At 54.8% G+C, this 22517-nt stretch overlaps 1 protein-coding gene across 2 annotated transcripts in view; it reads right to left on the reverse strand.

The window, feature by feature from the left end:
* Positions 1 to 16347, reverse strand: part of ZMAT4 (zinc finger matrin-type 4) — a 74613-nt gene extending 58266 nt beyond the window's left edge. Inside the window, exon 1 of one of the 2 annotated variants that reach the window (XM_064472682.1) lies at positions 16175 to 16347. The gene's annotated coding sequence lies outside the window, so the exon portion shown is untranslated. The remainder of the gene's footprint in view (positions 1 to 16174) is intronic. The other variant, XM_064472681.1, reaches the window with a different exon arrangement.
* Positions 16348 to 22517: the final 6170 nt, after the last annotated feature.

Genomic DNA, 22517 nt, shown 5'->3' on the forward strand with positions numbered 1-22517 from the left:
TCAAGCAGCTCGTCGGGTCCCGCTGCTGTCCCTGAGCTGCCGCGCTCTCATTGAACCACCGGCGGAAGGACGGGGCGACCCTTCCCCCCCCAGTGCTGTTCAGGGACCAGGTCTCTCTGCTTGGCTTCAAGCACTGGATGCAGAAGGGAGCAGCAATGCCAGAGGAAGTCATAGTTCCCCGAAAGCTCTCCATGCCCCTGGGAAGCACAGCAAGGCCAGGACCACTAAAGCCTGCAGGATGGCAGAGTCCCCTTGTCAGGGAGCTGAAATGTAACCGAGTGTCTTCCCCATACTTAGAATCCTGGCAGAGCGTTTCACTGCTTGTTTTTGCATGCATTGCTTTTTAATAGCGATGAAAAAGGCAGCAAGGCAGAGGAGGGAGGGATGGAGATTAGGGGGAACAGGAGAATAAATGGAAGCAAAGCCTCCTTCATGCTTTTGCATGAATATATTAGGCTACACTGTAGAGAGGATTCAAGCATATGTAAGCTTGGCTACTTAAAATAATTAGAAAGCTCTGGTAACAATAACTGCTTTAGGCAAAATTTGTTATGAAGAGTTTGGCAAAAATAATAGATTCACCTTAGCATGGAAGATTTGCACACGAGCAATCCACTACCAGCACCCATTTATACAGATCACACTTGCAAAGCTGCCACTAAAACCTGAACAGCCTGAGAACAAGTTTAAACTCGAGTACCAGCTATTGACTTGAGAAAACAGACTTTTACCCATCCCGCATGAATGCAATGGAAGAGCAAAAGTCTCTTCCCCTTCTCAGTCGCGCCCTGATGGTCTCTGCTGCAGGGGAGCCCCCGTACAGCCTTCCTGAGAACTGACACTTTAAACTCAGCTGGTAAAACCTGCTGGCTCTGAATAAAGCTTTTGTGTTTGCTGGCTGTTAGCTGGTTCCTTTGCTTTCTTAAAATATATTTTTTTCCGTACTCTTCTATTTTCCTTTCTAAGATAACATGCTAGAGCAGTACACCAAAGCATGTCAGTAATATGCAGCGAGATGAATGCATGAACGGGCTTCTCTCCACGCCACGTGTTTCCAGGCAGGGTCTCTCACTGCCACGGTCCCGAGGGTGCCACCAGCTGGTCTTACGTGCAGACCAGGGCAAAGGGCCAGGGCTAATATTTCCCTGGGGGCCTGCGCAGAGACCCTGCTACAACGCACAAACCAAACGAGGGTCCTGCCTGCTTCCTACAAAGGGGTTGGTACAGAGATGCTGTAACCGCAGCGAGGCAACCGCAGGTGGCCGGCTGATGGCATCTGTGCATAACTGCAAGGGCTCCCCTCTGCAGCAAGAGGCAGACTCTAGACATGAAGCCCTGGGAAAAAGAAAACAGCTTTGTTGTGTGGGTACCTGACCTAAAAATGGTGCTTCCGCCTGCTCCAGAAAAGCTCCCTTTTTATCTTCCACTTTTGTCTTGTCTCAGATACACTCTCCATTATTGTTTGGTGGGTCAATCCTAGCAGTGATTTATTAACTTCTGCCTGCCTGCAAGTGTCATAAAGGGAGTTCATAAGCAATTAGTATTTATCTATTTCTAATCACTTCATTCCACTCTGCCTCTCCCTGCCTACAAGTGCCTCGCAGCCCCCAGAACTGACTAGCCTTTGGCTGATGCTCACTGCGCAGCCCGTCTTTGTCAAAAAGCAGAGTGGAAGGGGGGGCTTTTCTCCACCACCAGCGGCAGCAGCGTGTCATGGCTGCAAAGCACCGCACGCCTCCGAGACGCTCGAGGAGAAATGCAGGTGCTGACCAAGGAGGGACATGCTTCCTCCGTGCTCTCAGAGGCTTTTCCTGCTGAGAGTTGAAGAATTAATGTGCGATCTGTAGCCTTGCCAGCTGGACTCGAACTATTCAGCCGAGCAGAAGCCCTCAGTCTGCACACTAAGGTCTAAATACCTCAAACTCTTGGTGTCCTCCTGAGGTGGGGACGTGAGCAGTAGGGCCTCCAACACAAACACCGACCACTTCGCCTCCTTTCGGTGGGGTTTATTATCGCCTCCTGTGCCGGCACTCAAGTGTTGGCGTCCCCCCTCCCCGCTTCAGATCAGTAACCCCTGCACATGTCAGCTCAGCATCTCCAGGAATGGCAAACGGTGTCGTAAGAGACTTCATTTTAAATGCCTTTTGCCATATGGCTACGATTCTTCTCAGCAGTTTCAGTGACTATAACGGCTTAATGAAAATCCGTTTGATGGGGCTGCCTCCGGTTTTTGGCAACTGGTAGAAAGATGCGAACTAAGTCGCATTAAATTTTAGAGGACACCAATCCATGTATTGACATCAGAGACATAGTCAAAGCCAAATTCCTTTTTAAGGATATGCTTTGTACCAGCTGAATCCCACCAGCCACGGACACGTGCTGCATGTCTACCTGTCTAAGTGACCCTGCGATACATGCCTTTGCAGCCCAGACCCAGCCAGGACAGTAAAGCAGCTACAGGACCTCGTTTGGGTCTAGAGCACCAGCTGGATGGGTGGGAGCTGCGGCAGCCCTTTGCTCTTGCGACAGCCCTCGCACTCCTCCCTCACGAGGCAGGAGCAGAAGCACAATCTGCAGTTGCTGCTAGCAAATACCTCCCATCACGTTTCTGATAAATACCGTTGTAATCTCCTTTCCGGCAATCTTCCCTCAGCAAGCCACTTCTATTTTTATAGTTGTATGCCCCTTGTTATCAAGTTCATCGTCCCCCTTCATTGAGCAATGGGCTCAGTGAATAGGAAAATAAGTTCTTTTAATAATGGGAAATTCACAACTGGTAGCAAAAGTTCCAGAGCACATGACAAACATCAACATGACAGAGGTTTTCCAGTTCCGAGTTTTGCCTTTTATATCACTTCAGTCTACCCTTGGTATTCTTCACCGGCAACTATTTCTGTGTTTTGAAAACAATAAGCAGAAAACCATGAAAACCCTGCGAAGCTGCAGATGACTTCACGTCATTTCAGGGTAGCGAGTTTGAAAATGCAGCACGATCCCTCGCCTAAGCAGCCTGTTGTCAGAAGCAGACAGCTTACAGCTTTTCCAAACGCTCCTCCTGCGCTGCTCGCAAGCGCCTGCGCCGGCAGAGCCCACGGCACGTAGAGCAACGGCTCGGGGGGGGACGTGTTAGATAGAGACAGCAAACGAAGGATCTAAATCTGAGATCAGAGCCAAGTCCCTGGGTAACCGTTGTCTAAACTTTACAACACATGCCTCAGATACAGGGATAAAAGTTAAAGCCCAGAAGTGGCTCACTCGTGACCGCAGACCCGCACACCCAGCCTCTTCCTCACCCAGGTGCTAACCCGCACACCCAGCCTCTTCCTCACCCAGGCGCTAACCCGCACACCCAGCCTCTTCCTCACCCAGGCGCTAACCCGCACACCCAGCCTCTTCCTCACCCAGGTGCTAACCCGCACACCCAGCCTCTTCCTCACCCAGGTGCTAACCTGCACACCCAGCCTCTTCCTCACCCAGGCGCTAACCCGCACACCCAGCCTCTTCCTCACCCAGGCGCTAACCCGCACACCCAGCCTCTTCCTCACCCAGGCGCTAACCCGCACACCCAGCCTCTTCCTCACCCAGGTGCTAACCCGCACACCCAGCCTCTTCCTCACCCAGGTGCTAACCTGCACACCCAGCCTCTTCCTCACCCAGCTGGGGCCCCTGGGACCCAGAGGACTCGGAGCAGAAGGTGGCAATGACCTGTGCAACACGCCCAGCCGCGAGCAGGACGGGAGCCCCGCTTGCCCCGCTCCGGGCGCTGCCTCGCCGGGCTCCGCCAAAAGCACCGGCACCTGCAGGAGGGAAACTGCTTCCCCCCATCCCCGCTGGCCATGCCTCCCATTGCTCGCTTCCAGCTACATTTCTGCCTTTCCGATTGAACTTTTCTGAAAATCACTGCTTCTCAGTGCCAAGTTCCCCCCCCAGCACACCCCCAAACCCTGCTACCAGGTTTAGGGGAGCACCCCCTGAGCTACCCTCTGCGCAAGGCTGCTCCCCCAGAGCCAGCTCTGACCCGCTTCCCTGCCTGCATCGGCGCCGGGGCAAATTCACTCCCACACGAGCACGGACCCAGAGCAGCCACACCGAGATCACCAGCTGATACAAGAAAACTGCCTTTGCCCCACCGTTTCACCCAGAGGGATCCGAGACCCTGGGGCGCGTCGGCCCCTCGGTCTGGCCCACCCGCGGTGTCGGGCAGATGCCGGCGCGCTTCGCCCCGCGCCAGGGCTGCCCCGAGCGGGGGTTCCAGCGCCTCGTCCTGAGCCTCGCCGCCGAGGTGCTCGTTCGGTCACCTGCTTGTGGCGACGCACCAGGCATTTCTGCACAGGTTCATCCTTCCCATTGTACCATCAAGGACAAGGAGCGCTACACGATGAAGCGCTGAATTCAGCAACTCGGTTTCTTCCAGTCAAGAGGAAAGAAAAAAAAATTGTGGTCCCTTATCCAATTTACTCTCAAGAGCCTTAATCACCTTTCCCAGAATTAACAGCTTCCGAAACCTCTGTATTGGAGCACTAGAGAAGTGGCAACTGAGCATGTGCGTGAATGTCAAATGCAAACAACAAGCCAAAAATTAAATGTCCTGATTTTCACGTTATGAATTATTTGTGGCTTTTGCTGCTGTCAGTCTCCCACGGATTAACGTCTCGTGTAACACTTCCTGTTTTCTTCTGTTGTTTAATTTGTCTTGCAATAAAAAGAAAAAGTCTTTGCTAATAATTAATGTGCTTTCAGCAACTCTGTCACTGCACTTACAACAAGGCATCTGAAGAAATGCAAAATTCTGCCTTTTGAAGTGCCTTATTTCCCAGCACCATCAGCATGATGGATGGTTGAGCCTGTTGCACGAGTTCAATTCTCCTGCTTTTATCATCTTGAGAAAGGAGTGCTCTGGGCGCTGGAGACCCCAGGAGGCTCCCAGCACAGAGAGCACCACCAGCTACCAAGAGAAGAGGGCAGGGGACGGGCAGCTCCCCAGAGCAGCACTGCACTGCCAGCTGTCCCCAGGCGAGACCATCAAGCAGCGGACTGGACGGGATGCCCCAGCCCACAGCGACGACGGGACCCTGTGCAGCCCACCCCGAGCCTGCTGCAAGCGGCCGATTTCGCAGCCGAGGGAGCCGTGGCCTCCGCCTGTACCTGCAGCTGAACTCACTGGCTCTCCTCCACAGCCGCGGCGGAGGCAAAGCCCTCGCCAGCGAGCGACGCGACGGAGCCCGGATAATCCTGCGTCCCAGAGGTGGTGCTGGCGAGGTCCCTACCTGCGAGGAGATCGCTATGAGCCACATCCTCATAGGGCGCGCGCGCTATTTTCAGTTTTTCCTGTTCTACTGCCAAAGCAGAGATGCTCCGTGTCCCTCCAGTCGTGCTGCACATCTGCCATCTCTGCCACGCTTCACCTTCCCTGCAGTTCTTTGGTTTGGGGTTTATCTGCCATCTCCCTACCCCTTCCATTCCTGAAATCCCCTCCGCAGTCAATTTGCTTCACTTCTGCATTCAGCCTTTGATGCATTTTGACACGCTTTATTGGAGCCTTGAAAATCAGAACAAGATTGTGTGTGGCAGGAGCTGGGGAGCAGGAGAAATCCTGCACATGTCTGCTGCATGTGTCAAAACAGGGAGGAGAGGCTGCAGAGAGCAACACGGAGGAGACGGAGCCTCAGTGCAGACGAGAGTCTCAACCTGAGCACCCCAAATGCCCAGCCCTCACAGCTTCCCCCAGAGTAAGCTGCCAGTCGCCCCTTCGTGGTGTTTGCCAGGACTAGGGAAGGGACACCTAAGACACCAACAGTGTCTTCTCAACGAATGGAGGTGATGTCTTTGAAAGGAGCCTTGCAGCTCCCGTGCCATGGCGGGGGAGAGCACCTCCATCAGCGCTGCTTGCCCTGCTCCCTGCAGAGGGTGAGAAACACCCCATGGGACCACGAGAGCAGGCCCACGGAAAGAGGGGCCGGCTGCATGCTCCTCGGCACGGGACTCAGCCCTGGAGCAGGCTCTCGCCAGGGATGTCTCGCTGAATTCCCCTGAGACTCGGGCGGGGGGGCTGCCGACGTACCGTTTATAAATAGCAGAACCAAGCAAGAAAAAACTGATGACCGTGTCAGTAAAACCAGTGCCCTCTGGCCAGAGGGAAGCCACGAGGTGTGGATGATACCTTCCAGGCAGAAAGGCAGCAAAGCCAAGGCGCAGGGTGTGCACAGTGCTCTGCACCCCCTAACCAGCACCACGCCACGCGCTTGGCACCGGAGCAAACGGCGGAGACACAAGCTTACGTGTGGCAGTAAAATCCAGGCCGTGCCTTTCTGACCTGCAGCCTGTCTGAGGTGGGAACAAAGGGCGAGCCGAGGAAATTACAGGTGGGAGATTTAGAGAGCAAAGGAAAGACCTGTGAGCGAAGCAGAGAGCAAGCCCCGGGTGCTGCAGATTGCCTCAGGGGGTGACAGAGGAAGGATGCTGCCAAGTTTAAAGGCAGCTACACTGCAATTTTGAGTGTGGCACCGTCCCTTCCCTACAAATACGTGTATCCGCTTATACACATGAATTGTTCTAATTATTCACACTGCATCATGTGTCAGGATTTAACTGCAAACACATGCTGACTTGAATAAAAAGGTATTTTAAAAGGAAGATGGATATATTTGACTCCTTTAATAAAGTTTGTGGGAAATGGACGAAGAGCAATCACGCTTTGTGCCTCAGGGCATCCGCACACTTCAAGGACAGGGCTCTGGCACTCGCCCCAGCTCAGCCCCTTGGCAGCAGGACAGCCCAGAAATGCTCCTGAAAGAAGGGGTTAAAACAGACCCGCGCAGGCTTTGGCAGAGGCTTCACTCTGAGATGGAGGGCTTGGATGTAGTCAGATGGCAGAGGGGAGGGACCCGCTTGCACTGGGATGAGCAGAGAGCTGGTGTGGGCAAGAAACCAGGTACCCTGGCCTGGGACATCTCTGCTGCTGGCACCTCCCCGAAGGAACAGATTCCCCTCGACTAAGCCCTGGCCAAGCCCCACCCTGGGAAGAAAGCCTGGTCCAACACAGCCTGGCACGCAGCCCTGGCGCCCACTCCTTTCCCTCCTGCTCGCCTCCCCTTTTAAACCCTTCCACTGCTGCCCTCTCCGCGCTTCTTCCCCCCCCGCCAACCCGGGGCTGCATTTTTGGCAGCTCTTGTGGTGCTCCCAGCCACAAGCACCATGCTGCCCCGGCCTCTCCAGGACCCGCACTCCCGGGGACCCCGCACCCCTCTGGGGACCCCGCACCCCTCTGGGGACCCACGGGGCGTCGCGGGGCCAGGAGCGCTGGGTGCAGCGAGGCGCCCTTGCAGGCTCACATGCTGCAGAGCCAGGGTTACCATGTGATGCTCGTGGTTGCTATGGAAACGGTGGTTTCTCACAAAAAGAGGCATAAATAGTCTCCGAGCCTCCCAGGAGCGTGGTCCGCGCCACCAAGGCGTAGGCACCCCAAGAGTCGGGGGCTGCCGCTGCCCTGCCCCAGCCCTGCGCGGCGGGTCGGTGCCAGGGCTGCGCCGCAGCAGGAGCCGAGCGGGGGGAGAAGCTCCCGCGCAGCCTTTCTCTGCAATTACAATCAGGACGCCACATTTATTTTTGGATAAGCAGGACCTACTTTTTCCCGTGGCTCCCTAATAAGGTACAAAACAGGGGGAAGCGAGTCAAGCTGAATCCCGTGCCTGCAGCTCGGAGCCTCTGGCACTTTGCATAATCAGGACTTGTCATTCCCCATCAGTTTCAGCTCAGAAAGCCAGGAGGCAAAGCCATGTAAGGTGGCAACAAGCTTAGAAGAAGCCTTTGGAAAACAAATCTGTCCACCGCTGATGGGGGATTATTTTAATACTGGATTTCTTGATAAAAGTCTGCGCACTGGGCTCACTGGCCAGGCTGAAGCGCCTCTTACCAGAGCCAGCTTCAGCCCCAACAACACTAACCCCAAATCAGTTTAACGTCACCGCTTGCTTGCCGACAGCACTAAAAGCTCCCTGCCCATCGAAGGTTAACGAAGTTAGCGACAGCAGAAGCAGAAATGCTCCTGGTTATCCTCGCTGTCATCCGAGCTCCTCTCCCCTCCTGACACATCCAATATCTGCCAGCCGGAGCTGCCTCACCGAGCGCATGCAGTGAGGATTTATAGGAGTCCAGGTCTCCCCGAGGCGGCCAAGCAGCGCTGGCCAGGAACCCTCCCTACTTGTAATGACTGATGGACTCTGTTCCCTTCAGCCACAGCTCCCCTGCTAGAGCAGAGCTTTTTGTAATCAATGAAATGATTTATAAACAAGACACCAGGAATGCAAATGGTTGGTATTTAAGTCCCCTGGTTAGCATGGCACAGCTAAACCCCCGGCCTCATTTAATTGCACATCCAAATTCCACATCCTCTAAAGGGTATCAGCAGATTTCATTTAATTTCTTCACATTACCATGTAATCTATCAGTTAGCTTTGTATGCAACGGCAAAAAACAAGGAGATTTATCTTAAGTAGAGCATAAAATATTTACAACTCTCCTACAGCCTTTTCTTTTCCTTTGCCCACCCATGATTTAAAAAAGAAAAAACACAGCCCTTCTTTTGTTCGCATTTGTGTTCCTCTGAGAAGCAGGAGTATCTCCCATGCTCGTCCACATGGAGCAGAGGCATGCCGGACTTATGTCAGACCTGCCTTGGATTCGGGAGCATTTCAGCAAGCCACTCGGACAATTCATGCTTCATTTTCCCCTCTGGAAGAAAAGCACAGCACTGTTCTCTCCCTTAACAACAGAGGAGCTATGAGAAGTGGTTCATCGATGCCCACTGTAGAACTCCAGCTCTGCACGCGGAAGGGTCTCCAGAAACACAAACTATTCTATTTTCATCAGTGAGAAATTAAACTGCCGTAGCAGAATGGCCGGGGTCGGGCACGCTCCAGGCTGGTGTCAGTGCTCCTGTTGGAGATCAGCTCTGACTCCAGGATTTGCAAAGGTCTCCCTCTCTGCCTGGTCTGTGGAGTCCTATTTGTACAGTATTTATTAGGCATCCCCTGTGGTACTGAGAAGCAACAGGAAAGTATTAAAACAAGTTAATGTGTTTCATCCAACATCAGTTTCCAAAGTGGGGCTTGTAAGTTATCCTTCGGTCGTGGTCATCAACCTTCCCTTCTGTGCAGAGAGGGGAAAAAAGGCTGAGAAATGCTTTTCGTATATTCTGCAAATGAAAAACAACCTCTGTGCTTTGGTAGGGGCAGGAAAACACCTTTGCATCATGTGCACACAGATCTAAACCTTCTAAAAAGGTGCAGACTTCTCCAAAAAAGCAGACTGGAGAGACGTCTCAGTTATACCACCCACCAGAAGCAAAGAGGTCAAGACCTGGCGGTATGGGGTTTCCAGAAACAGGAAAGCATCCATCAGGTAACACCGAAATCCCAAAGTAAAGCATCACCTGGCACAATCAGAGCCAGATGAGGAAGAAACACTCATTACGGCATGACTTGCTCCTGAGAGGCCTGAATGTAATGGGGTTCGCCATGACCTGCGTCAGCTGGCAGAGATGATAGGAAACAGCCCCGCGACGCCCTCCGCGCAAACAGCAAGAGCTCGCGCTGAAGCCGTATCACAGCTTGGTGACTTGAAAGCGCCTGAAACAGCCCGCGCTGCAGAAAGAGACTGTGAAACTCCTGAAGAGTTTCATAACTGAGTTTGTGAAGGTAACTAGAGACAGCACCGGGAACTCGGCTCCTTCCTGCTTTACAATGACATTTCTTGCCTGGTTTTGCAGCCGTGCACTGCAAAGCAGCTCCTCACGTCCCTCTGCCTTCACGCCCCGTCCAAGCAGTGCCCCATCCCCGCGCGGGGGCATCCCCCGTGAACCCCAGCCTGCGCCGCGAGGACCCGGGGGCCGCGGCCGGCGCCTCGTCACGCCAGCGCGGCACGCGGAAATCACCGTAAAAACGTCTGACGGAGAGAAAGTAGCAGGTCCCGCACTCTGTGTGGCTCCCGCTCCTGCCAGGCTCCTGTGAACTACAGCCGTGTGATTGAAAATTAGATGGATTAATTACTGCTACAATTAGTAGTATCTTGAAGCATCTCTGGTGGCAGGAAATAATATTGTCATAAACTTGTATAATCTCTCAATATTTTCAAACAAGCAGTCGGAGCTACAGTTATCTTGGCGCTTTCTCCAGTGACGTTGCAGGGCGGCAAACACAAAATTGGTTAAGTTCCCATTTTAGGCCAGGCTAAACTCTGGCTCTCGCGACCACCGCGCGCAGCCTGGCGCGATCCCAGCGCGGCTCCAGCCACCCCCACCCACGCACCCGCCGCGGCCACGGGAGGAGCCTGGGCTGCGAAGACCCGTGGCGGCTCTGCGGCCACCCCGCTGCCGCGAGACCCGACCTCGGAGCCAGCTCGGCCGCCCGACACGCCGGGGCGCGCACGTGCACACCAGCACCCCGCTAATCGCTCCGCTGCCCCGCCGAGAGCACGCGGGCACCACCACAGACGCCAGAGCGTTCCAAGGCACGGCGGCGATGGGCAGCACCTCCGCGCTGCGACCCGGAGCGAACGCCGTGCACAGCGGCAGCTCCGGGTTCTGCCTCTTACTAATACCATCAGCTCACATGTGCTGCCTACGTTTCAAAGAGCAGAGGAGCTTGCACAGCATCCCATACAACGGGGGGTTTAAGTGATTAATTTACGGCTTCAAAAGCAGCGGGTGCTCAATTCCATCCTGTTCCTGGGGCTTCTGACAAGCGACTCTGGGCGCTGCAGACCCAGCGCTCAGAGCTTTTCCATTTTTACATAATTCTGAAACCAGCGCATGCCTCATACTCACAGCTAGCTGCTGGGTGTCATGTTTGTGGCTGTACCCTTCAAGGCAGCTTTAAATACCAATGTCTCACTTTGCCACCAAGTCCACCCACTGTTTTTAAGTGGCTGGCTCAGATTTAGGAGCAGTGTTAAGTTCACCGTGCAGTTCCCCGCATCTCCTAGCGTTGATACCGCTTTTTGAGAGCCACACGTGCAGCTCCATCACACCCCGCTCAGGGGCACCCAGGGCCTCGTTCACATACCCTGCGTGACACACACAAGCAACATGTACGTGATATATAAGCACACAGATCAAAGGGAGAGGCGGGTGACACCTTTAGGGCCTCCAGTGCAGAGGCTGATATACTAAAAAGGTTTATTTATATTCTCCCACTTTGAGGATGTGTTTCACCAACAAACGTGTATTGGCAAGAAGCAGGTCCAAGCTTAACTACATCTTCTACCCCATTTCCCCTTTAACAAGGGAAAATAAATATATTTCTGCTTTGGAATTAAGAGGAGCGATATTTTCTCCCCTATCGCTTTCCAAATGAAGCTCCTGAAAGCCCTTTTTTGAAGCTTCCCGGTTGCATTTCCAGACCTGCTCCCCCTCCGTGCTCTGGAGAAACGGATTAAATGAGCCCTTTGAAGTGCTGCTGCTCGTGAGCCGCCCTGGGCTGAGCTCAGCTCCGCTTTTTGTCGTGTCCTGGAGAGAGCAACCACCACCCGCCTCCCAGCTTCCCTCTCATCCTGCGGCTGCCGAGGGGCAGCGGGGCTGCAGCTAATGCACACCCGCAGGTGGGACGCGGCGCTGCCCCACCGCCCTCGCCGCCCACCGCGCGCCCACCTGCAGCCAGCACCTCCCTCTGGAAGCGATGCCCAGCTCAAGAGCAAGCCTCTCGCAACCGGCACGAGCCTCCTCCCTCCTGCCGCGCCCGCCACCCTCTGCTCGGCACGAGGGCAGCGCCCTGCGGAGCCATCCCGCCTGCCCGGGGCGCCGCAGGGTGCGCAGCCGGTGACCCCCCGCACAGGTGCCTGCGCTAACGCCGCCTGGGGGGACCCGCCAACAGACCCTTGACTTGGTGTCACCAGATCTGCCGAGTCTTGCAAAAACTCCCAGGGCCAAGCCTCGCACGTACGGGCGAAGTGCTGTTACAGGACCAAGGCCGCACCGCGCACGTGAATTCCCCTTCGCGGGGAGCCTGACAGCCAACGCGGGCGAAGCTGCCGGCGTCCCCTGCCAGCACATTAAAGGCCTAAAAGCTGTCAAGCATTGCACAACAGGCAAGTTTTAATATTGAGAATATTCATCCACGGCCATTTCTAGTTAATGGAACAAAGCAAACTGTCGAGAAAAATGGGAACATTACAGTAAAAACAACAACAAATTAAACTCTAATGCAATTAGAGAGCAATTAGGGATCTGTCCTCTGGGAGCATTTTGGAACTCTGGGTCTTTCTCAAAATCTGATCTCTCTGCAACTTTCTTTCTAATTAATAAACGAAGCAGCGAATGGCAGAGCTTCCCCCCAGCCCCTGCAAAATGCCATCTCCCCGCTCCGCAGGAGCAGGAGGTGGTGGCAGGTAGAAGCGTTCACACCTCCGAGCTGAGGAGAAATGCAGCTGTCAGCAGAACGAGGCGCAAAGGCAGGGAGGACAGAAACCACCGCCTGTGTCTGCTGCAAGGTGACCAGCAGCACAAAGACCCAAATGCTCTTGTGCAAGAGCCAGGCTGAGCAGGCACGGGCGGAGAGCGGAGCGTGAGCGACCCTGGAAACCCTTTGGTTTTCCTGCACTCGGCGCCCGTAAAAGCCGCGGCCCAGAAAAATATGTATTTAATTCCTCTTGACTTTTTAAACTTACCCACGCGTATGCCTACAGATAAGCACCCACTTAACCGAACGGCTCAAGCAGGCTGCAGAAAGCAGCTGGATGCCCTCTGGGCACCGGCCTCTGCTGCGCCCTGCCCAGGGCCCGAGGAGCCGCCAGCAGCCCGTGGTGCCACGCGTGCCCCACGAGCCGTGCGCTGCCTGGGCTCGCCTCGCCGCCACCCCAGCAAGGCTGCGAAGGAGCATTTGGCACGTCCTTCCCTGGAGGGCCGGGACATTGGGCACGGTGCCAGCAAAGCGCCCGAGAAATTACAGAAGAACTGAAACGAAGGGGCAAAGCTGCACCGTCCCATTAAGGCAGCGCCTCTCCAGTCTTACGCACAAGCTGCCTGAAGGTCACAGCTGCAAAACCGATACAGCAAAGCCTGGCTCTGTTAAACCTTCCTTCGGTGGATGCAAACACAGAAAATGCTCTCTGCAGAGGAGAAGACGGCATGGTGTGGAGGAAAGCCTTCCCCCTCGCTTCCTTAAGCTGCTGCTATTCCCGGGGGCAGCCCCGTCTGCACTACGCAACGCCGGTACCCTTCAGCAAGGGTGGGTTTTTTCACACTTTGTAAGGAATAATAAAGCTTCCATATGTCCTGCTACCTGCCCAGCAGCCACCAGGGAAACCACCCCCTCAGCGTTCGGTGTGGAAGGCACCTGTGCAATGGAGGGAGGCGGGAGCCTTGACCTTCATCTGTTTCCATACCCAAATCCACCCTTGGGAACAGCAGTGGCCCCATTTTGGCCTAGAAATTGGCCCAGTTCTGATCTCTCAAACCAGTTCTGGATCTCAAGTCACACATCTTTCCTTGGGAGCTTAACCCAGATAGAGTGGGACACCCAGATCTGATGGAGCCCGGGCCCCCCGATGCAAGGACCGGCCCCAGGAGCCCCAGCCCTGCCTGGCTGTCTCAGACCCTGCAGCGATTTCTGAAGGGCTTCTGGGAGCCCTCCTCACTCTGAAGAGCACCATGCAAAGAAAAAGGGTCTGATTAGAGACTCACGGGTCTGAAAAAGATGCCGACTCCTGCTCAAAAGTTGTTTCTTGCAAAGGAATAATTCTTAAAAAATCCCTACTATTGTTGGCTACCTTTGATCACTGACGTGGGGGAGGAGGGCTGTTTGTTGGTGGGTTGGGGGATTTTTCCTCCCCTCAACAGCAACACGCCTGCAGGGTGATAAATCCATAGCTGGGCTGGACAGACCATCACCGTTCCCAGGTGAATCTCCAGGCACGAAGGGGGGAGCGGGGTGGTGCAGTGCCATACACGAGCCATAAAGCCACCAGGGAGAGAAATCTGGGCAGCTGACTGGGAGTAAGGTACTAAAGTGAGCAAAGATCAACCGGCTGCACCAATTCCTTTGCAAACTGGAAGCAGCAAATAAACCAGATCCCAGCAAACATCAGCAAAACATCTCCATACGTAGACAGCACCTTTCCAGGAAGGGTTAGTCAGCAATGCTGTGCAGAGCTGGGGAGGCCTGTCGGGGTGTAGCATGCGCTCTGTAGCACACCTGGGAGAGTGGAAACGCAGCAGCTCCCCACCTGCTCTGGGCTTTTCAGCACAGGAGAGGGCAGAGCAGGGCAGAAAAGCCTGAGGGAGGGAGGCTGGATGCAGGAGGAAAGTTAAGACAGCGCAACTCAGAGCCAAGTGACCTCTGAAAGGCGCCCACCCGCTCAGCCAGGTACACGCACAGCGGCACAGACCGCTACGCAGGGACAAGGATTAATTGTTTGGAGTGGCTCAGAAGTGACTAAGAATGATCAGATAAAATCAGTTTGGGGAGGGTGGGGGGTGGAAACCAACACAAATTTTGGAGCAGTCCCATCCCAGGATGTGGCCAGAAGGCAGGATCCTCCCCAGGGAACGGGATGCAGGAGGTGCTGGAGCACATAAGTGGGGCACGGGATTAGGAGGTTTATAATCGACAGGTCTACACTGCTCTGGGAGTAATAAAGGATTCCTGCCCTCCTGTTTCTGATAAAATTGTGGGGAAAGTCCCATTTTTACTCTAGAAAGCTCCTGTGTTGCCCCTCCCTCCTGTCCCTTCCTACAGTAGATGAGTCACTGTCTAGCAACCTTTATCAAAATACCTCTTACAAAATTGTCTGTCAAGTCCCTGCCATTCCCTGCCCCAGAGCACAGTGCAAGGAGGAACGGCAGGAGATACTCCAGGTCACTGCCCCTTTCCTGTGGGATGACGAGAGCCCCAGAGCTGCAGCTCCTCTGCCCAGCAGCACCCCCCTGCTCCCCTGCGCTCACCTCCAGCTTTCCAGAGCCGGTTGGTTGTGCTTTGCAGATGGATTGCACGTGCTCATGCGAGCGCCAACAGCACAATCTCATGCTGAAAATGCAAACTGGTGATTTTAACTGTCTCTTCAATGCTCTGCAAGCCGTGTTCTTCACCCAATACTGCACGCTAAGGTCACTCCAACATGAAAGGAGAGCAAAAGGAGTGTGCGGCTGCTCAAGGGGCAGCAATCAGAGTGTGTTTAACATCAGGAACTGAGGGGGCACTGCCCAGGTCTGGCATCACTAATCAAGGGATACAGATCTCCAGCAATTCAGATGGCTCAAGGGTCAGTTACTAGATGTCTTTCATGCAGCCCAAAACACAGTCACCTCACTTCTGCTGCAGAAGGGACAGCTTTTGCTTAGGCTTTCAGACCTGCGGATGACTCCAGTGCAACACACAGGGCCAGCCAGCCCCACAGACATGCACAGACCGACCCCACTTCGCTGGCGACGAGCGGCCATACAGGCTGGCAGCTGCTTTCCCCACGGTGCTGCAGTGAGTCGGGTCAGGGCTGCCCCCAGGGATGGCACCCCCAGCCCCCTGCGCTCAGCTGCCTCCCTGGAAACATGCTTTTGCTCTCTAAGCAGTGCTGACTTGGGAAGTTCTCCAAACTTCCCAAACAACAGAGAGAATAGGCTTGTTTTCCTGTGTCTGCGGACATCCACACTCGCACCCCGCAGCCCTAGGGGCTCCCGCTCCCACGCTGGGGACACCTGCACACAGTCCATTCAGTAAAAGCACCCGGGTTCCCACTGACCGTCTGGCACGGGGGCTGCCTCTCGGGGGATGCAGGCACCGAAAGGCCTGGCTGGTGCCAGCAGCTCACAGGTGGATGCAGCGTTCAGCAAAAACTCCACTGGGAAAATATTCTAACGCCTGGCACGGTGCTGGACGACCTGCACAGCGTACACTGGTCACCTCTGACCTCCCGCCGGGGGCAGGGGAGGACCCAGCTGGCGCAGGCACCGGCTCCCCCGCAGCGGGCGCTGGGTCAGACCCCCGAGCATGGGCTGCCCCTCCGCAGCCGTGCTTGCGCCGGCAGCCTCGCCGCAGCTGATCCCAGCGAGCGTAACAGATCGCCTCCCACCGCTCTCCCACAAACACTGTTATCAAACAGCTCTGATTTCACAGTAAACTTTCCTCCAACTCTAATCAACAGATTCAAGCAACAAGCAACGCGCACGCCCGCAGGGGTGGGTCGGTACCTTTGTGCTGCTGGCTGGGCTGGCGCGCCGAGGACAGCGATGCTGCTCCAGCGATGCTGCCAGGGAAGGCGCCCACTGGAGCTGCCAGCACGGTTCTCCTCTCCCCCGACCAGCTCTTCCAGCAGCCCAGGCCAACTGTGCTGGGAAGGCGCTGGGCGATTCTCCGCCGGCGCTCCAGCTCCACCCCTAGCAGCAGCGATTGGCTCCGCCGCGCTCCGCAAGGCTGCACTGGTCCCAGCAGCCTCCCTCCGCATCCAGCTCCTACTACCAGCAAAAGCTTCCCCAGGATGGATTCCCACGGCCGGAGACAGGCCCCGGTCTCGGGCAGGCTTGGCAGGTCAGGGAAAGGCAGAGCTGCCCGACACAGCCTAAATCAGAGCACCGAAGCGGGATTTTTCTCACTGTGAAAATACAAGGATGTGCAAATCTGATTTGCAGGGCAGAGGCTGGGAAGGATATCACAGGCTCCAGGGGGAACGTATTTACTTCCAGATTCACACTTTTGTGTATGACGCACCTATTTTAGTACCCTGGATTTACCGGGCGAGCACACCTTGCGCTGCAGGCACCTGCCGCGCACAGCACCGAGGAGGCAGGCCCCCGCGCGGGGATGAAGGGCAGGAACGGCCTTCTCAAAGCAGTGGCCAGAGGAGAGCAGACACCAAAGGGAATGGGACAGGCTCATGGTCAGCCAAAGGGTAGTCGCAGTCCCCCTTAGGAAGGGCTGACGGGACACAGAAGCTGATGAACAAGTACCCAAGGCCGGGGGAGAGCCGAGGAGGGCAAGGCAATAAACGGAAAGGAGAAATCAGGGGGATGCAGACCCCTGCAAACCATACGTGATGAGAAGACAACCCCTAATACAACACCATGCACACACGCCCAGGCGACCGTAATGCACAGCCAGGCTTAAACCAATCCGACATCCCTGCTCTGAAAGCCAGTAACAGCTGAATCTAGAAAGGCAGTGGCCTTTCCTTATTTTTGTGCATGATATCCTGCAGGCAAAGCCACTTCACACTGAAAGTCCTGAAAACCATAGTGTAGTCAAGCACAATCCCATACCTCTGCCTTCTGCCAACGCAAAACTTCAGAGGCAATGTCATCTCACTGCCCTCCTTTCTGCTTATAAGTAAGGAGGGCGAGGACCGGCTTGGTCCCGCAGAGGGTTTCTGTCCCAGCTTCGCTGAATTGGCAGGCACCTCGTTTGCGAGCACACGAGCCTTACTACTTGCAGGTTAGGTAAGAAATGGGGCCGCGATGGAGCAAAAAGAGGTTGTGCATTGCGAGGTGACATTTCCAGCCTGTGATGCATTTACAAACAAGAAAGGCAGTTTATCTGGCTCTGCCCTGCCTCCCTCTGTTCCCATAAGGTCTCTCAGCAGGGATAAGGGCGCCGGGTCTCTGCAGGGGAGGGGAGATGCCTCAAAGGCCTTTGCAGCTCAAGGCAACAGGGGGTTGCACCCTGGAGGAACTGGGGGATACTCGTCCTGCATGCCAAGGTGTGGAGAGGCTCCTTTACTCCTTCACTTCCACAGCCAGGTAGAGCCGAGCATCCTTCACTCCCCTTCTGAATGTTCGGGTAATCAAAGTGATTACAGGCCTCCCCCTTTTCTCACAAAAGCACGCTGCTGTCTAGGCGTCACGTTGCCAGAGCCTGGTAAAAACGCTGTATCTTAAGCCGTGTGCCTTATTGGAACGCGTATGCTGAATATATAACAGAGCAATAGCAAAATCTGGCTGGTACCCTGGGTCACTAAGGGGGTGTATCTGGACAACCTTTAACAAGTGAGTCTGTTCAGTTTGATCTGTTTCTATTAAATATACTTTGCAGACGGCCTCAGGGATTTTGTTTGTGCGAAGTAGCTGCCTGAGCCGCGCTGCTGCACTTTTGCTACCGGGTATTTGGAGCCTCACCTAGGTGGTGAAATGGTCTATTAAACCACCCTCTATCACGAAAACATTAGAAAGAAAAGACTTCAGTGATTTTTTTCCATTTCCAACTTAATCTGCTTGACAGCAGTTTTACAAACTATCTGAGCTGTGATGCTTCATGATCCTGCTTGGCTCTTTAGCAGTAAAAAAAATAACTGCTAAGGAGGATTTAAGCCAGGCACCTAAGCTTCCAAATTTGACACAAACTCCTTAGAGCTGCCACCTGGAGCCTCAGATACTTCAGTGCTAAGAAGGGTAGATCAGACAATGTTTGCCATGATGCAGCTGCCATCCAGGGAAGAGATATTTCTTAAATCTCTTCCTCAGGTTTCTTTTTTAGGATTACATAATTCCCAGGAGCATCCCATGCTCCCTTGTAATGGCGGCATCAGCACAAGGAACGTTGGGAGTAACTTAGAAATTAATCAGTCCTTCAAAAGTTTTCAAGCTGCACGCTCTCACCGCCTGGCAGCACCCTCTCTGCCGCAGAGCGCCTTTCTTCACGTTTGCCTGCGGCTCCTTGACCCGGCGAGCGTTTCGGGACGCTGCCTGCTCCCCAGCCACTGGAAAGGGTGTTCGCGCACTGTTGCTGAAGCAGCCCCGTGCCAGCGACCAGCGGCAGCTTTGGGGGCACTCAGCTGTGCTGCTGATACAGCTGTGGGACCAAACCGCGCCGTCACCCCAAACACAGGCGGCCGGAGAAACCCCAGGCCAGCGCAGAGATGGAGCTCTGCGCTCTCGGCAGAGAAACGAACGGAGATAACCAAACCCTGAAGAAGCAGGCGCTACGGCTCCCCGCCGGCCGGGAGAAAGCACGCCTACCGTGCAGAGGCTGCTCTTACTACGTGGGGAGCAGGAGCCTTTCCTCTCCCTGGGGCTGCAGAGCCCCAGACGCTCCCCGAGAGCTCGGCATCATCCCCGCAGCGCCAGCTCGGCATGCCGGCACGGCACAGCTCCGGAGGGCCCACGCGAGGCTCCCTGGACAAAAGCACTTCCAAGCAGAACTCTCTTCTGCAGAAAATAATGGCAAGAATGAGTAATTCATTACTGGCCTCCTTTGTGCCAAGAAACAGGCTGCCCCATGGCTCTCTCCAATAGACCTGGGCAGCCTTGGCTTTGTACAAAGTGCAGCACTGGAAAATTCAGCTTTTGCTTCATCCCAGCACCCTGCCAGGGCTCAGGAATGTGTTTACTGGCCCTGAGCTGGGCTAACTTTGGAACAACCTGAAACACTTCAAAACATGGAGCTGTAAAGCAGCAGCTGTGATTGATTAATCACAGTAGTGAAGCTGAAGGGATTGATCATTTTCAAAAGCTCCTTAACATCTTATTCTCCAAAGAAGGAGAGGTTACTGCAGCCACAGAACAAAGCAGAGCACAAACCGGGGCCGTTTCCCCCCAGGAGAGGCTCTGGACAGGTTGTGCTGCCTCATCCAGTGCTCTGGGAAGCAGGAGATCAAGACAGGTGAGTGAAGTTGTCACGCTGCCGCCGGCTGCGAAGGAAACAGCCTGACTGACATCTTGGGGCGGGTTCTCAAGATGCAGAGGTGCCACCTGCGCGGGGAGATGGCTCACGGGCACCAGCAGCCTGATCCTGCACAGGCTGCAAGCCCTCGGCGGCTCTTTGCATACCCTAAGCCGATGGACACAGCATCGCATGGGCCAGCAAGGGCATTTTTCCCCCGGATTAGCCTGGTCAGGCCAGGTCCAGCCCGTTTCCATGGGTGGGCACTGTCTGGGGGACTTCTTTATTCTCGTACCTCATCACCGCACGTCCTCGCTGCCTGAGCGCTGCCTGGGACCAGAGCAGGCACAGCTCCTGCTAAAATCCCAACCCGCAAAGGGCATCAGTTACTCTCTGCCTCAAGAGGGAGGCACAAACCTTGCTTCGCTTGCAGGTAGACGCTGACAGCCCTGCAGCTGAGTGAATAATTGTATTTCCCATCCAACCTCCTCGCCCAGAGGAAGCCTACCCTTCCTCTCACACACATTACGGCTTTGAAATATCTCAGATACCTTGTTTTTTTTTTATGGGAACACTACATTTTTCCTTTCCAGAAAGAAAAAAATCCTTTTGGCTCTGGTGGGCAGTCACATTGATTAATTTGCCTCTTCCACCAGCCCTGCTTCCTCCCAAAGGCTGAGCTAAGCGCTGCCCATAGCAAGCACATGGTACAGTAACCATCACCCCACAGCAAAATATTTTTCAACCACCAATTAAATACAGAACTGTTGTCTGGCCAGCAATTAACTGGCATAAACATCAGGGCGTGCAGGGAGCCGAGCCCCCGCAGCGGCGCTGGAGGAAGAGCCCTTGTGCAGCGGGCAGCTGCAGCACCGCGCGGGTCCAGCTGCACGGCGAGCCTCCAGCCCCGGGGCCGCAAACAGTCCCATGCACCCGCTGAATCAGGGCCCTGCTGTGCACGGACAGCAGCAAGGGCAATTAAACACACCTGCCCTGGCACCCAGAGGCTTTGAGCTTGCATCCTTGCGCTCGCCTCTGCGCTGGCAACAGGAACGCCTCTTTCCGAGGGGGTTCCCCTCCACATCAGTGCACCCAAGAGTCAAGAGTTGAGTAACTGGTTCTTGTATGTTCTCACTTTTAGGCATGCCAAACATGGTCATGCTGGTCTAGCCTAAAGCATACTTAATGAACACTTGGCATTTACCTGGTATTTCAAGCTTCCAGACTGGTGTAATTACCCGGAGTCCTGCAGCAATCGCTGCGGTGCTGAAGCAGGCTAAAGAGGCGGACGCCAGACACGCAGAAGCCCCAGAGAAGGGAGAGGAACGGCCTCGAGGTGTCTGAATAAACCCCGCGCCTGAGAAGACGAGCCCCTTGCTCTTTCAAAGGCCTCCAGGCAGATCTCGCTCACAGAGCCGGGGACACGGGACAGTCCCTGTCACGCGAGGGTGACCCCAACGCCCAGTGCTGCCAGGCACGGCGCCTTCTACACCGGCCCGAGCACGCGTAGCTGGCAGGCTGGGCACTTGGGGTGCTCTGCTCCCAGCGCTGCTGCTGGACTTGTCACCTGCCAAAAACAGAAACCAGATTTTCCCAGTGAAACCCCAGGTCTGACTGTCTGCTGCTAACCTACTGCTTTGCTGCAACATCCCGTTCCTGAGGCATTACATAGCCCAGTGAATAATTATTAAAATATCCAGAAACAAACAAGATTTTTGTCAGAGCTGTAAGCACAGCTCCATCTTGCTTTGCTGCCCGGGAGAACATACTGTTGCTTTGGTTCTCCTTGGTGCTAAGACCACACGTCAGCACTATGGCAAACGTGGCGGCGTAACTTGTGGCATGATGTGCCCAGAGGATAAACGAGAACCAGGCCCTGCGGGACTATTGATCTGCCCTTGGTGTAAAGCTCGGTTCACCCCCCTTCCCCCAAGGGAGGTAAAAAAGAAAGCCGCTGTCTTCAAAGACATTTTCTGAACTGGCAGTCACTGCGCAGGTCAAGGGGCATGGCAAAGGCACTGGGTCGGTGGGAAAAAAGGAAAGTTAAATGAATACTTGGATTTCTCAGAACGCAGAGGCAGGCCCAGCTCCTGGGTGCATTCACAGCTCAGTGCCTGCACATTGGAGCATGCCAAAGGGCACTGCGAACACTGCCCAAGCACATCATAACCACTAGCTGGGCATGGGTCACTTTATCAGAGGGGGGATTGCTGGAAGTAGCTGCATTTTGCACTGCAAAAATCTACTTTCTATCTCATTCCAGTAAAACAATTAAAACGCGGTGAATGCTACGCTTTCCAGAGGACAGCAAAGGGCATCGTTCCAGGCCTTCCCCTGAAATGCCACTAATCAGAGGTCAGCCTGTGGATTCAGAGTGAACTCTGGAGAGAGGATAGATGATGCTCTACTGTGCAATGCAGCAACATCTGGCGTTCCTCTCGGCGTTGGCTATTTCCCTTCCCTCGGGCCATACTGTGCTATCCACATTCCATTTTCTGAGCTGGCAGGCATGGGGGAGCGAGGAGGAGAGGAAACTGTAAGCAAAGGCACAGTCACCTGCGCGTTGTTTATGAGACATCCTTGCAGGAACTCTGCCTGAACTGGGACCTCGTTTCCACTGAGACACGGGCCAGACAAAGCTGCCGGCGCTCCCTGGTGTGCCACCCGCGCAGGGGGCTGCAGGCAGGTGAAAGCTGCTGCGCTCGCCAGAGCAGCCCTCAGCTCGGCTGCCGCTCCTCTCCCAAATCTAATTCCCGTTTCCGACGAAAGCAGGGATCGCAGGTTGGCGCAGAGCACGAAGCAGCACTGCCTCGGGGAGCAGCAGCTGCTCAGCGTATCTGGAGAAAGGAGGCGGCCTTGAGCCAAGCTTCGTACCGCAGCTCTCAGGCCCGTGGCCGCGTGCAGGCTTAGCGAGGCCAGCGTGCACAGCTAAACCGGGGCAAA

The sequence above is a fragment of the Phalacrocorax carbo genome, chromosome 24 (assembly GCF_963921805.1).
Source record: "Phalacrocorax carbo chromosome 24, bPhaCar2.1, whole genome shotgun sequence".
Classification (NCBI taxonomy): domain Eukaryota; kingdom Metazoa; phylum Chordata; class Aves; order Suliformes; family Phalacrocoracidae; genus Phalacrocorax; species Phalacrocorax carbo.